Source organism: Salmo salar, chromosome 13 (assembly GCF_965601325.2).
Source record: "Salmo salar chromosome 13, fSalSal1, whole genome shotgun sequence".
Classification (NCBI taxonomy): Eukaryota; Metazoa; Chordata; class Actinopteri; order Salmoniformes; family Salmonidae; genus Salmo; species Salmo salar.
This window is the reverse complement of record NC_138303.1, coordinates 18,590,019-18,602,896: the sequence shown is the minus strand read 5'-3', so window position 1 is coordinate 18,602,896 and position 12,878 is coordinate 18,590,019. Positions and strand designations below refer to the sequence as shown.

The 12,878-nt window shown below is 42.3% G+C and overlaps 1 protein-coding gene across 1 annotated transcript in view; it reads left to right on the top strand.

The window, feature by feature from the left end:
* Positions 1 to 12,878, top strand: part of LOC106566529 (voltage-dependent calcium channel subunit alpha-2/delta-3) — a 332,855-nt gene that overhangs the window by 141,367 nt on the left and 178,610 nt on the right.

Genomic DNA, 12,878 nt, shown 5'->3' with positions numbered 1-12,878 from the left:
CAAACGCAGAGAAATAGGAATCAACTTCCGACTCCCGGAATGGAGGGACTAAAGCAATATTTTTACTCACGTCGAAGTGGGCTTGATGACAGGCAGGTTGTGGAGTCGCACTGGAGCCAAAGTCTAGATCCAGTTGTCGGATCCTCACCTCCTTATCGATTTTAATTGTCCTAATATCTAAATGAAACTTCATCTGTCTCTCTCTCTCTTTATCTTTTTGCTCCATTTCCAAAGGGGCCAGCCTCACCTTTAGCCTTGCAGTCCTGTCTGAACGACCTGAAGCAGAAGATAAAGGGTCGAATCAGGGCAATGTAAAGGGGGTACGAGCAACTCCTTCCTCCGTGCCGTCCTCCGACTTGGCATCGGAAGGTCTACCCGTCTCCTCTCCTGAAGCCTCCCTCATCTTTCAACGAGAAAATTCATTTTCTCACTAAATCCTCCCTGACTAACACCAAAAGCTCAGTCTTTAGGGCTTTCTCAGGGACGAAGAGTCCATAATGGTCAGCTATAGCGCTAAGGTCTACTTTCCGCAACCCCACCAACCGATCAACAGAGGGCGCTTCAAGAAACTGGGAGACGGCTCAGGCAGCCATTTTGTACACAGCAGCCTACGTAACACACATAAACTAAACAAGTCATCCAAACTCACAACCTACCACCACACCTCAATCACCAATCACAGAGAGCTCAGAGCAGCAGGGTCCGGTGGGTTTAAAGATCCCGGATGAGCCTCCATTATGTTACACACGCCTATTGGAGGAGGGAACGCAACACCCTGCTACACTCAACTCCCCGTGGAGTGAAAGAGGTATGTAAATGTAGGTAAGGATGACAGAGGCAGAGAATATTACCGTTTACTGGGAATTTATTTCCTTAACACGGTAATGTGGGGAAAAGGGGCTGGACGGAACCAAAACAAAGAAAGTAACAGTTAAAGAGTCCCCTCTCCTACCTTACCTACCTACCCACTACATACCTAACCTTAACGCCACCTGGCGCGCTAACCAAAATACAGGGGGTGGTCCGCCCAGGTCTTACCTAGTGTGCATAGACAGAGTACATGCTACGGGTAAATGTATGCCCACAGACCTCTTACCTAAGCACTCCCAAGGTACCTTCCCCTTCCTCCCTGGGAACAAATGAAACAGAATAACACAAACAATTTAAATAATCAAAACACAGTCCTTTTGACATAAACATTCCTCAGCAGGACCAGCTACAAAATACTTTACAAAACTGTCTGAGCAACAACCAACACAGGACATCAAAGAAGCTCTCTCTCCTAACAAAGGAACACTGGCTTTTACCCAGCTGCAGAAGGAGTTTGTAACTGCCGACAGCTGTATCCCCTAACGAGAGGGTGGGATCAGAGTTCCAATCTGCCATGGGGCCGACCAATCACCTGCTTGGGGGAATCCAGGAAGCCATTTCCTGAAAAACACAAATAAACACAACAAACCCACAACAACACAGAAACTGGGGAACGTAACATGTTCATACAAATATGTACACATGTTAAAACTTCTTATGGGCAGGTGGGACGGTAGCGTCCCACCTGGCCAAGATCCGGTGAAATTGCAGAGCGCGAAATTCAAACGACAGTACTATAAATATTTAACTTTCATAAAATCACAAGTGTAATACATCAAAATAAAGCTTAACTTCTTGTTAATCCAGCCGCTGTGTCAGATTTCAAAAAGGCTTTACGGCGAAAGCAAACCATGCGATTATCTGAGGATGTTTTTTTTGGGATGGTTTGTCCTTGGGGTTTCGCCTGCCATATCAGTTCTGTTATACTCACAGACATCATTTTAACAGTTATAGAAACGTTAGAGTGTTTTCTATCCAAATCTACCAATTATATGCATATCCTAGCTTCTGGGCCTGAGTAACAGGCAGTTTACTTTGGGCACGTTTTTCATCCGGACATGAAAATAGTGCCCCCTAGCCCGAAGAGGTTAAGCCATTTTGCCACAACTTTGGAAGTATGCTTGGGGTCATTGTCCATTTGGATGACCCATTTGCAACTAAGCTTTAACTTCCTGACTGATGTCTTGAGATGTTGCTTCAATATATCTACATAATTTTCCATCCTCATGATGCCATCTATTTTGTGAAGTGCACCAGTCCCTCCTACAGCAAAGCACCCCCACAACATGATGCTGCCACCCCCGTGCTTCACGGTTGGGATGGTGTTTTTCGGCTTGCAAGCCTCCCCCTTTTTCCTCCAAACACAACGATGGTCATTATGGCCAAACAGTTCTATTTTTGTTTCATCAGACCAGAGGACATTTCTCCAAAAAGTACGATATTTGTCCCAATGTGCCAAAGTCTGGCTTTTTTATGGCAGTTTTGGAGCAGTGGCTTCGTCCTTGCTGAGCGACCTTTCAGGTTATGTTGATATAGGACTCGTTTTACTGTGGATACAGATACTTTAGTACCTGTTTCCTCCAGAATCTTTACAATGTCCTTTGCTGTTGTTCTGGGATTGATTTGCACTTTTCGCACCAAAGTACGTTCATCTCTAGTAGACAGAACGCGTCTCCTTCCTGAGCGGAATGACGGCTGTGTGGTCCCATGGTGTTTATACTTGCGTACTATTATTTGTAGAGATGAAAGTGGTACCTTCAGGCGTTTGGAAACTGCTCCCAAGGATGAACCAGACTTGTGGAGGTTTATAATTGTTTTCTGAGGTCTTGGCTGATTTCTTTTGATTTTCTATGATGTCAAGCAAAGAGACAGTGAGTTTGAAGGTAGGCCTTGAAATACATCCACAGGTACACCTCCAATTGACTCAAATTATGTCAATTAGCCTAACAGAACTTCTAAAGCCATAACATTTTCTGGAATTTTCCAAGCTGTTTAAAGGCACAGTCAACTTAGTGTAGGTAAACCTCTGACCCACTGAAATTGTGATGCAGTGAATTATAAGTGAAATAATCTGTCTGTAAACAATTGTTGGAAAATGTACTTGTGTCATGCACGAAGTAGATGTCGTAACCAACTTGCCAAAACTATAGTTTGTTAACAAGAAATTTGTGGAGTGGTTGAAAAATGAGTTTTAATGACTCCAACCTAATTGTATGTAAACTTCCAACTTCAACTGTACATACACACACACACACACACACACACACACACACACACACATACACACACACACACACACACACACACACACACACACACACACACACACACACACACACACACACACACACACACACACACACACACACACACATATCAAATCAAATCAAATGTTATTTGTCACATGCAGGTAATAAGTCTATGCAGGTAATAAGTCTATGCATAAGTCACACCTAACCAACAATGCAGTTAAAAAAAATGAATAAGAATAAGAAATAAAAGCAACAAGTAGTTAAAGAGCAGCAGTAACATAACAATAGTGAGACTATTTACAGGGGGGTACCGGTGTGGTGGAATTATTGTAATCAAAAGGAGAGACTTTTAAGATGTCTTCAAAACAATCAAACTTTATTATTTAATTAGTGCAGTAATGGAGCTGGAGGTGATCACCCCTGGAAGTGATCACTGAGAACTCTACCAGCTGGTTTACTGCAGTAATGGAGCTGGCGGTGATCACCCCTGGGGGTGGTCACTGAGAACTCAACCAGCTGGTTTACTGCAGTAATGGAGCTGGAGGTGATCAACCCTGGAGGTGATCACTGAGAACTCAACCAGCTGGTTTGCTGCAGTAATGGAGCTGGTCGGTAATCACCCCTAGAGGTGATCACTGAGAACTCAACCAGCTGGTTTGAGCCACAGCATTTTATATCACCCCTGGAGGTGATCACTGAGAACTCAACCAGCTGGTTTGAGCCACAGCATTTTATATCACCCCTGGAGGTGATCACTGAGAACTCAACCAGCTGGTTTGAGCCACAGCATTTTATAGCAAAGTCCATCCTCCTTCAGTCTACATAACACACAACAGATGTATGGAATGGGTCACAAGGAAGATTTGTATGAAATATACTTATAATTCACAGCAGACAGTATCTGCTGTTAAAACAGTTTTCATTGTGTAGAGACCAGTGTCTTGCCCCCCAACTCCATACTGGAGCCATCTCTCCCTGGTACCGAATAGAACAGAAACATTAACTCATGCTCTGGAATGCGGTATCCCCAAAGACATCGTGAATCTCCTGTCAGTGTTATCTCCCAGAGGCCCACTTTTAGATCACATAGACACAATAGAGAGTTAAATGAACCTTCTATTCTGTTGCATAAAACAACCATTTGATGCAATAAAAGTATTATAACAAAATCTTGTAATTTCCACCACAACAGTCAATGAGAGGAGGCTATATACAAGGGGTACCAGTACAGAGTCAATGTGAGGAGGCTATATTCACGGGGGTACCAGTACAGAGTCAATGTGAGGAGGCTATATACAGGAGGTGCCAGTACAGAGTCGATGTGTGGAGACTACATACAGGGGGTACAGAGTCAATGTGCAGGGGCACCGGTAGTCGAGGTAATTGAGGTGATATATACATGTGGGTAGAGTTATTAAAGTGACTTATGCACTTATGCAAGTGTCTTATGCATAGACTTCTGCAAGGGGTGGCAGGTAGCCTAGTGGTTAGCGTGTTGGACTACTAATCAAAAAGTTGCGAGATCAAATCCCTGAGTCGAAAAGGTAAGAATCTGTCGTTCTGAACAAGGCAGTTAACCCACTGTTCCTAGGCCATCATAGAAAATAAGAATTTGTTCTCAACTGACTTGCCTAGTAAAATAAATATTTAATAACAGAGAGTAGCAGCAGTGTAAATGGGGTGGGGGGTAGCCAATTGATTAGATGTTCAGTAGTCTTATGGCTTGGGGGTAGAAGCCTCTTGAACCTAGACTTTGCGCTCCGGGACCACTTGCCGTGCGGTAGCAGAGAGAGCAGTCTATGACTAGGGTGGCTGGAGTCTTTGACAATTTTTAGGGCCTTCCTCTGACAGCGACTGGAATAGAGGTCCTGGATGGCGGGAAGCTTGGCACCAGTGATGTACTGGGCAGTACGCACTACCCTCTGTAGTGCCTTCCGGTCGGAGGCTTAGCAGTTCTCGATGCTCTCGATGGTGCAGCTGTAGAACTTTTTGAGGATCTGAGGACCCATACCAAATCTTTTCAGTCTCCTGAGGGGGAATAGGTTTTGTCATGCTCTCTTCACGACTGTCAAGGTGTGCTTGGACCATGTTATTATGTTGGTGATGTGGACACCAAGGAACTTGAAGCTCTCAACCTGCTCCACTACAGACCCGTCGATGAGAATGGGGGCGTGCTCGGTCCTCCTTTTCTTGTAGTCCACAATCATCTCCTTTGTCTTGATCACGTTGAGGGAGAGGTTGTTGTCCTGGCACCACTTGGCCAGGTCTCTGACCTCCTCCCTATATGATGTCTCGTCTTTGTCGGTGATCAGGCCTACCACTGTTGTGTCATCGGCAAACTTAATGATGGTGTTGGAGTCGTGCCTGGCATACAGTCATGAGTGAACAGTGAGTACAGGAGGGGACTGAGCATGCACACCTGAGGGACCCCAGTGTTAACCTCTTGGGGCTAGGTGGGACGCTAGCGTGCCACCCGTGGTGCACTCCATCAACAGCAGGTGCATTTCAAGAGCGGCAAATTTGAATCCAAATAAATGTCAAAATTCAAATTTTTCAAAAATACAACTATTTTACACCATTTGAAAGATAAACATCTCCTTAATCTAACCACGTTTTACGATTTCAAAAAGGTTTTACGGCGAAAGCATAAATTTAGAGTATGTTAGGACAGTACATTTACAAGAGTTGTGTGTAATGTTTTGTCAAGTCAAAGACAGGGTCACCAAAACCATAAGACCAGCTAAAATGATGCACTAACCTTTTACAATCTCCATCAGATGACACTCCTAGGACATTATGTTAGACAATGCATGCATTTTTAGTTCTATCAAGTTCATATTTATATCCAAAAACAGCGTTTTACTATGGCATTGATGTTGAGGAAATCGTTTCCCTCCAATAACCGGCAGTCAAGTCAGCGTCACAAATTAAATAATTAAAATTAGAAAACATTGGTAAAATATTATATTGTCATTTAAAGAATTATAGATTTACATCTCTTGAACGCAATCAACTTGCCAGATTTAAAAATAACCTTACTGGGAAATCACACTTTGCAATAATCTGAGCACTGCGCCCAGAAAAATACGCGTTGCGATACAGACTAGACGTCATGTTGGGGAGATCTAAAATCGAAAATACTATGTAAATAATCCATTACCTTTGATTCTCTTCATCAGATGTCACTTCCAGGTATCACAGGTCCATAACGAATGTAGTTTTGTTCAAAAAAGCTCATCATTTATGTCCAAAAATCTCCGTCTCGTTAGCACATGATGTAAGCCAGCCGGACTTCTCGTCATGAACGAGGGGAAAAAATATATTTCCGTTCGTTCAAACATGTCAAACGTTGTATAGCATAAATCATTAGGGCCTTTTTTAACCAGAACATGAATAATATTCAAGGTGGACGAATGCATACTCTTTTATAACGTATTGGAACGAGGGTACCCAACATGAACTCGCGCGCCAGGTGTCTAATGGGACATCATCGTTCCATGGCTCTTGTTCGGTCAGATCTCCCTCCAGAAGACTCAAAACACTTTGTAAAGGCTGGTGACATCTAGTGGAAGCAATAGGAAGTGCCAAAATATTCCTAAACCCCTGTGTTTTTCAATGGGATAGGTTTAAAGTCAATACAACACATCAGGTATCCACTTCCTGTCAGAAAATGTCTCAGGGTTTTGCCTGCCAAATGAGTTCTGTTATACTCACAGACACCATTCAAACAGTTTTAGAAACTTTAGAGTGTTTTCTATCCATATATAATAAGTATATGCATATTCTAGTTACTGGGTAGGATTAGTAACCAGATTAAATCGGGTACATTTTTTTTATCCAGACGTGCAAATGCTGCCCCCTAGACCCAACAGGTTAAGGATCAATGTGGTGGATGTGTTGTTACCCACCGTTACCACCTGGGTTAGGCCCATCAGGAAGTGCAGGATCCAGTTGCAGAGGGAGGTGTTTTGTCCCAGGGTCCTTAGCTTAGTGATGAGCTTTGAGGGCACTATGGTGTTGAAAGCTGAGCTGTAGTCAATGAATAGCATTCTCACATAGGTGTTCCTTTTGTCCAGATGTGAAAGGGCAGTGTGGAGTGCAATAGAGATTTCATAATCTGTGGATCTCTTGGGGCGGTATGCAAATTGGAGTGGGTCTAGGGTTTCTGGGATAATGGTGTTGATGTGGCTACAGATGGCTCCATGGCTACAGATGTGAGTGCTACGGGTCGGTAGTCATTTAGGCAGGTTACCTTAGTGTTCTTGGACACAGGCACTATGGTGGCCAGCTTGAAACATGTTGGTATTACAGACTCAGATAGGGAGAGGTTGAAAATGTCAGTGAAGACACTTGCAGTTGGTCAGCGTATGCTCGGAGTACACGTCCTGGTAATCCGTCTGGCCCTGCGGCCTTGTGAATATTGACCTGTTTAAAGGTCTTACTCACATTGGCTGCGGAGAGCATGATCACACAGTCGTCTGGAACAGCTGGTGTTCTCATGCATATTTCAGTGTTACTTGCCTTGAAGCAACATTAGAAGTAATTTAGCTTGTCTGGTAGGCTCGTGTCACTGGGCAGCTCTCAGCTCTCGGCCTTGCCACATCTGACGAGAGTCGGAGCCGGTCTAGTATGATTCGATCTTAGTCATGTATTGACGCTTTGCCTGTTTGATGGTTCGTCGGAGGGCATAGTGGGATTTCTTATAAGCTTCCGGGTTAGAGTTCCGCTCCTTGAAAGCGGCAGCTCTACCCCTTAGCTCAGTGCTGATGTTGCCTGTCATCCATGGCATCTGGTTGGGGTATGTACGTACAGTCACTGTGGGGACGACGTCATTGATGCACTTATTGATGAAGCCAGTGACTGATGTGGTGTACTCCTTAGTGCCATCGGAAGAATTCCGGAACATATTCCAGTCTGTGCTAGCAAAACAGTCCTGTAGCTTAGCATCTGCTTCATCTGACCACTTTTTTATTGGCCGAGTCACTGGTGCTTCCTGATTTAATTTTTGCTTGCAAGCTGGAATCAGGAGGAAAGAATTATGGTCAGATTTGCCAAATGGAGGGTGAGGGAGAGCTTTGTACGCATCTCTATGTGTGGAGTAAAGGTGGTCCAGAGTTTTCTCCCTCTGGTTGCACATTTAAAATGCTGATAGAAATGAGGTTAAACAGATTTAAGTTTCCCTGCATTAACCTGTCTGGGAACGTGGGAAGCCCTAGTCAACAGCCAATGGAATCGCGTTGCGCGAAATACAAATACCTCTATATGCTATAACTTCAATTTCTCAAACATATGACTATTTTACACCATTTTATAGATACACCTCTCCTGAATCGAACCACGTTGTCCGATTTCAAAAAGGCTTTACAGCAAAAGCAAAACATTAGATTATGTTAGGAGAGTACCCTGCCAAAAAAAATCACACTGCCATTTTCAAAGCAACTAGCATGCATCACAAATACCCAAAACACAGCTAAATGTAGCACTAACCTTTGACAATCTTCATCAGATGACACTCCTAGGACATCATGTTACACAATACATGCATTTTTTGTTCGATAAAGTTCATATTTATATATAAAAACAGCATTTTACATCGGCGCGTGACGTTCAGAAAATATTTTCCCTCAAATGCTTCCGGTGAATCAGCGCTACAATTTACAAAATTAATATTCGAAAACATTGTTAAAATGTAATATTGTCATTCAAAGAATTATAGATTAACATCTCGTGAATGCAACCGCATTGCCAGATTTAAAAATAACTTTACTGGGAAATCACACTTTGCAATAAACTACGTGGTATGCTCAGAAAAATAGGCTAGGCGATACATGTTAGCGCCATCTTGGAACCATCTAAAATCAAATATACTATTGTAAATATTCCCTTACCTTTGATTATCTTCATCAGAAGGCACTTCCAGGAATCCCAGGTCCACAACAACTGTAGTTTTGTTCGACAAAGTTAATAATTGATGTCCCAATAGTTCCTTCTTGTTAGCACGTTTCGAAGGCTACTCATAATGTACTGAAGCGCGCGGGACTTGTCGTCACGAATGTGCAAAAAAAATATATTTACGTTCGTTCAAACATGTCAAACATTGTATAACATAAATCTTTTGGGCCTTTTTCAACCAGAGCTTCAATAATATTCAAGGCGGACGATTGCATTGTCTTACTAAACGTTTCGGAACAAAAGGGTTCCCATGGGCACCCGCGTCATAGTAGTAATGGCCCTCCCCCTGTGACCAAATTCCCAAGCCTCTCTTTGGGTCAGTTTCTACCATAGAAGACTCAAACCGCTTTGTAAAGACTGTTGACATCTAGTGGAAGACTTAGGAAGTGCTAAGTGATTAATAAGTCCCTGTGTGTTTCAATGGCAAAGGCTTGAAAGTGATTCCACACATCAGATTTCCACTTCCTGTTAGGATTTGTCTCAGGGTTTTGACTGCCATATGAGTTCTGTTATACTCACAGACACCATTCAAACAGTTTTAGAAACTTTAGAGTGTTTTCTATCCAAATCTACTAATAATTATATGCATATTCTAGTTACTGGGCAGGAGTAGTAACCAGATTAAATCGGGTACGTTTTTTATCCAGCTGTGCAAATACTGCCCCCTATCCCCAACAGGTTAACCTCTTACATCTAGACGTTCCGCTAGCGGAACACCTGCTCCAATATCCAATGATAGGTGTGGCGCGAATTACAAATTCCTCAAAAATACAAAAACTTCAATTTTTCAAACATATGACTATTTCACAGCATTTTAAAGACAAGACTCTCCTTTATCTAACCACACTGTCCGATTTCAAAAAGGCTTTACAGCGAAAGCAAAACATTAGATTATGTCAGCAGAGTACCAAGCCAGAAATAATCAGACACCCATTTTTCAAGCTAGCATATAATGTCACAAAAACCCAGAAGACAGCTAAATGCAGCACTAACCTTTGATGATCTTCATCAGATGACAACCCTAGGACATTATTTTATACAATACATGCATGTTTTGTTCAATCAAGTTCATATTTATATCAAAAAACAGCTTTTTACATTAGCATGTGACGTTCAGAACTAGCATACCCCCCGCAAACTTCCGGGGAATTTGCTAACAATTTACTAAATTACTCACGATAAACGTTCACAAAAAGCATAACAATTATTTTAAGAATTATAGATACAGAATTCCTCTATGCACTCGATATGTCCGATTTTAAAATAGCTTTTTGGTGAAAGCACATTTTGCAATATTCTAAGTACATAGCCCAGCCATCACGGGCTAGCTATTTAGACACCCGGCAAGTTTAGCACTCACCAATATCAGATTTACTATTATAAAAGTTTGATTACCTTTTGTTGTCTTCGTCAGAATGCACTCCCAGGACTGCTACTTCAATAACAAATGTTGGTTTGGTCCAAAATAATCCATCGTTATATCCGAATAGAGGCGTTTTGTTCGTGCGTCCCAGACACTACCCGAATGGTAAAGAAGGGTCGTGCGCATGGCGCAATTCGTGACAAAAAAAATCTAAATATTCCATTCCCGTACTTCGAAGCATGTCAACCGCTGTTTAAAATCCATTTTTATGCCATTTTTCTCGTAAAAAAGCGATAATATTCCGACCGGGAATGTCCATTTAGCTAAACAGAGGAAAGAAAACAAAGCTTTCGGTCGACGCTGGCACGAGCCTGAGCCTCACAGTACTGTAACCAGCCACTACCCAAACGCGCTACTTTGTTTCAGCCAGAGCCTGCAAAGCCACGATTCAGCGTTTTGCCGCCTTCTGAGAGCCTATGGCAGCCGTAGGAAGTGTCACGGGACAGCTAAGATCCTCACTCTTCAATAAACAGAGACACGAAGAACGACACCTTGTCAGACAGGCCACTTCCTGCATGAAATCTTCTCAGGTTTTTGCCTGCCATATGAGTTCTGTTATCCTCTCTGGGCTAGGTGGGACGCTTGCGTCCCACCTACTCAACAGCCAGTTGAATCCTGTGGCGCGTTATTCAAATCCTTAGATATGCTATTACTTCAATTTTTCTAAAATATGACTATTTTACACCATTTTAAAGATAAGACACTCGATAATCTAACCACACTGTCCGATTTCAAAAAGGCTTTACAACGAAATCAAAACATTAGATTATGTCAGCAGAGTACCGAGCCAGAAATAATCAGACACCCATTTTTCAAGCTAGCATATAATGTCACATAAACCCAAACCACAGCTAAATGTAGCACTAACTTTTGATGATCTTCATCAGATGACAACCCTAGGACATTATGTTATATAATACATGCATGTTTTCTTCAATCAAGTTCATATTTATATCAAAAACCAGCTTTTTACATAAGCATGTGACTAGCATGTGACTAGCATTCCCACCGAACACTGCCGGTGAATTTACTAAATTACTCACGATAAACGTTCACAAAAAGCATAACAATTATTTTAAGAATTATAGATACAGAACTCCTCTATGCACTCGATATGTCCGATTTTAAAATAGCTTTTCGGTGAAAGGACATTTTGCAATATTCTCAGTAGATAGGGCTAGCTATTTAGACACCCAGCAGGTTTAGCACTCATCAAAGTCAGATTTACTATAAGAAAAATGTTCTTACCTTTGTTGTCTTCGTCAGAATGCACTCCCAGGACTTCTACTTCAATAACAAATGTTAGTTTGGTCCAAAATAATCCATTGTTATATCCAAACAGCGGCGTTTTCTTCGTGCGTTCTAGACACTATCCTAAAGGCTAAATCAGGGTTACGAGCATGGCGCAATTCGTGACAAAAGAATTCTAAATATTCCATTACCGTACTTCGAAGCATGTCAACCGCTGTTTAAAATCAATTTTTATGCCATTTTTCTCATAAAAAATTCAGACCGGGAATCTGCGTTTAGATAAACAGACAAAGGAAAACAAAGCATTCGGTCGAAGCGGGCACGCGCCTAAGCCCATAGTACTCTGAGTGGCCACTTGCCAAAAGCGATAAAGTGTTTCAGCCAGAGCCTGCCTCGATATTGTTCAACGTTTCCCCGGCTCTGAGACCCTATGGAAGACGTAGGAAGTGTCACGTTATTGCACAGATCCTGAGTCTTCAATAAAAAGAGCCAAGATGAAACACTACTTCTCAGACAGGCCACTTCCTGCTTGAAATCTTCTCAGGTTTTGGCCTGCCATAGGAGTTCTGTTATACTCACAGACACCATTCAAACAGTTTTAGAAACTTTAGGGTGTTTTCTATCCAAAGCCAATAATTATATGCATATTCTAGTTACTGGGCAGGAGTAGTAACCAGATTAAATCGGGTACATTTTTTATCCATCCGTGAAAATACTGCCCCCTATCCCCAACAGGTTAAACTCACAGACACCATTCAAACAGTTTTAGAAACTTTAGGGTGTTTTCTATCCAAAGCCAATAATTATATGCATATTCTAGTTACTGGGCAGGAGTAGTAACCAGATTAAATCGGGTACGTTTTTTATCCAGCCGTGTCAATACTGCCCCCTATCCCCAACAGGTTAAACTCACAGACACCATTCAAACAGTTTTAGAAACTTTAGGGTGTTTTCTATCCAAAGCCAATAATTATATGCATATTCTAGTTACTGGGCAGGAGTAGTAACCAGATTAAATCGGGTACGTTTTTTATCCAGCCGTGAAAATACTGCCCCCTATCCCCAACAGGTTAAAGTCCCCGGCCTCTAGGAGCGCCGCCTCTGGATGAGCGTTTTCCTGTTTGTTTATG